The sequence below is a fragment of the Drosophila melanogaster genome, chromosome Y (genome assembly GCF_000001215.4).
Source record: "Drosophila melanogaster chromosome Y".
Classification (NCBI taxonomy): Eukaryota; Metazoa; Arthropoda; class Insecta; order Diptera; family Drosophilidae; genus Drosophila; species Drosophila melanogaster.
The window spans coordinates 1,009,460-1,012,581 of NC_024512.1; positions in this window are offsets into that span (position 1 = coordinate 1,009,460).

Genomic DNA, 3,122 nt, shown 5'->3' on the forward strand with positions numbered 1-3,122 from the left:
TTGAGTGCGGCGCGAAATGGACATTTCGTTTGGCTATTTCCACGCGCACACTAGCCTTGAATTCAACGATAAATTCATCGAAAATCTCGCGGAGTCAATGCTCGTAACGATATATGTAGCAATGTATGTATGTATATAGGTAATGCTAGCTCGCTTAAACACAGCCACTATCACCGAAATCACCACTCACTTGTCCAACCGATTGCGATTTAATGTATTTATATTTATTTATAAACGTGATAAGTGCATTAATTAATGCATACAAATTAGCACTATCACGTCGGGGTCACCAATGTTTAGCTATTGAGCTTTTTCAAAAGCTGTTGCGAATAATAAATAGCCGAAGAAAGTTTGTTTATTTTACGATAATGTTTATTTTGCGAATTGTTTACGGCAGCTAGGGCCGACAAAGAGCTATATCGAATGCACACGTTTAGTCTTTTCCGAAAAACAAAGAAGTGGCAATTGGCGGGACAGACAGCCGAAATGCAGCGCCCAAGCTTAACGTAGATACAAAAAGAACAAGGAATGAGCGCCGTACAGATAAATGCGTGCGAGAACAGCGGTTTGCACTATGGGCATCGTAACTTCTACCACTGACTACTTCGGCTTACAATATTAAAGAGTATGAGATTAGTCTACTGCACAGTTTTGGCGGCTGCATGACCCAACAGACTGTTCTAAATTCGAAAGAAAGCAAACAGGAAACATATGCCGAGGTGTAGGCCATCGGCGGAAATCACGATCAGCTGAACCACACTTTTTTCCCGATAACCGAATTATCCCAAACATATCGGGTGCAGTTTATAAGGGTTGCATCCCGTCTGGTATATTCCAACTACTTTATACTGCATCTGGTATGACCTTACATTGGTGTGTCGCAGCTGACCGCAAGCCCACTATCGATTATTCGTCGAGACTTTATTACCCACTGCTTCAGTCGCCTCTACAAAGCCCCCCCCGCTACACTCAGACTAGGGTACTCATAGGCACCCTAGGCTGAGACCGACTGAAGGCCTACAGGTTAGTTTACACATTCGACAGATCTCACTTTTTTAAAATGATTCCCAATGCATTCCCTGTGAAATTCCTGGTGACAGGTTGTCACGTACAAGTCTGGTGTGCTGATCTCGGCTGCACATAATGTGCAAACAGAGTATGAGACACTAGGAGATTTCCTAGTTGGTGATCGGTCTAGACCCATCATACTTGAGAAAAATGTCAGGTTCAAAAATAGCGAGCAAAAATAGAATAAAATTATATGTAAATGTCGGCGCATACTTTTGTAAGCTGGTGGATGTGCTAGAATATTTCACAAGAATAATAATTTCATCATATTGTATTATGTGTTAGAATATTCCAGAAGTACAGTAATTTCATCATTTCGGGAAATCATTGGTATTTCGTCATATTACATTATTGCATACTGCGTTGCTATTGGTCGGCTGTATTTTTGTAGCTTTGGCATCTCCCGTTACAGCGCGGCGGCAGCGTGTGGTCGCTGTCGCCGAGTGTGGTTCGAAGGATAGCACGGAGAAGAAGTGAGGGACACAAATTAATTGTGTGTAGATCTTCGGTGCGTTTGAAACTCGCTGCGCGAAATGAAAAATAATAATTGTGCTCCGACATCAGAAGTGGGATCTGGCTTGCTTCCTAACACCATAGATGGGCCGTGGCGCGTTTTAATGGAAATGCAAAATAAAAACTTGATCGAACTTGTTAAAGCAATACAATCAACGGCATCCGAAACAACAAACAAAAATACTGTGGTGTTACCTAAATTTAACGCGGACCTTGATGGCGCAGACGCAACGGCGTGGGGCTCTACGGCAAATATTATTTTGGCTGAATCAACTATAAAAGGCAGCGCGTTAGTTATGGCTTTAAGTGTAGCGATGGAAGTGTCGCAGTGGTTTGCTCAAATATGCTATCCGGGAATAACTTGGGCCGAGTTTAAGGAACTTTTCGTGCAACGTTTTGCTAGTGTGGAAACTCCAGCGGCTATGTTTTTAGCAATGCTAGCAGGTTGTCCAACTGACGGCGAATGTCTCTCCAATTATGCTAGTCGCATGATGACTTCGCTTATTACGAAAGAAAACTCCGCAAGAAGAAATGCCTCCAGCTGACATAAAGCGCCAGCGACTTTCAACAATGAAATGCCATTTCTATGGAAAACTCGGTCACAAGATGATCAAATGTAGAGCTAAACAGCAGCAGCAATTTTCGACTAATGCCAAGGACAGCAACGACAGGAACCCTTTTGGTAACCGTCAAAAATCGGATGTGACTTGTTTTAATTGTGGCGAGCGCGGTCATATTTCAACACACTGCAGCAAGCCCAAAAAGCACAAAGGCACCCATCAAGTGAAGAGGTTGGAACTATGCGAGGTTGTCGAACCCAAGGGAGAGATGATTCATCAAGGCGAGACATTTTCAACAACGTTTGACTCTGGAGCGGAATGTTCTTTAATTAAACAAAAACTAAGTGGCAAATTAGTTGGTAAAAGAATTAACAATGTAGTAATGTTGAAAGGTATTGGCAATGGTAGTATTTGTAGCACATTGCAGATACTTAGTAACGTAATAATTAGTTAGTTAGTCAACAAAAAGGACGGCTCTCATCGTTTGTGTGTTGATTATAGAGAATTAAATTCTAATACGGTATCAGAAAGATACCCCTTGCCCCTTATATCAGACCAAATAGCGAGACTTCATGGAGCGAAATATTTTTCATGTCTGGACATGGCCACTTATATCATGACCACTCATATGAACTGGAGACTCTTGCTGCTGTTTTAGCAATGAAACATTTTCGCTATTATTTACTGGGTAGAAACTTTGTTGTCTTCACTGACAAAACAAGACCTATCTCCTAGAGTACAGAGATGGTGGTCTTATTTACAATCATTTACATTTGATTTACAATATAGGGAAGGCAAACGAATGGCGCATGTTGACTTCTTTTCAAGAAATGTGCCTTCAGCTGATTTGAGTACTACAACTCCAAAAGTTCTTGAAAAACGAATTAATTTGGCTGAAATATCAAGTAATTGGCTTTTGGCTGAACAGCGTCAAGATCTCGAAATAGTAAATATTGTAAATAAATTGAAAGACAATTCCCT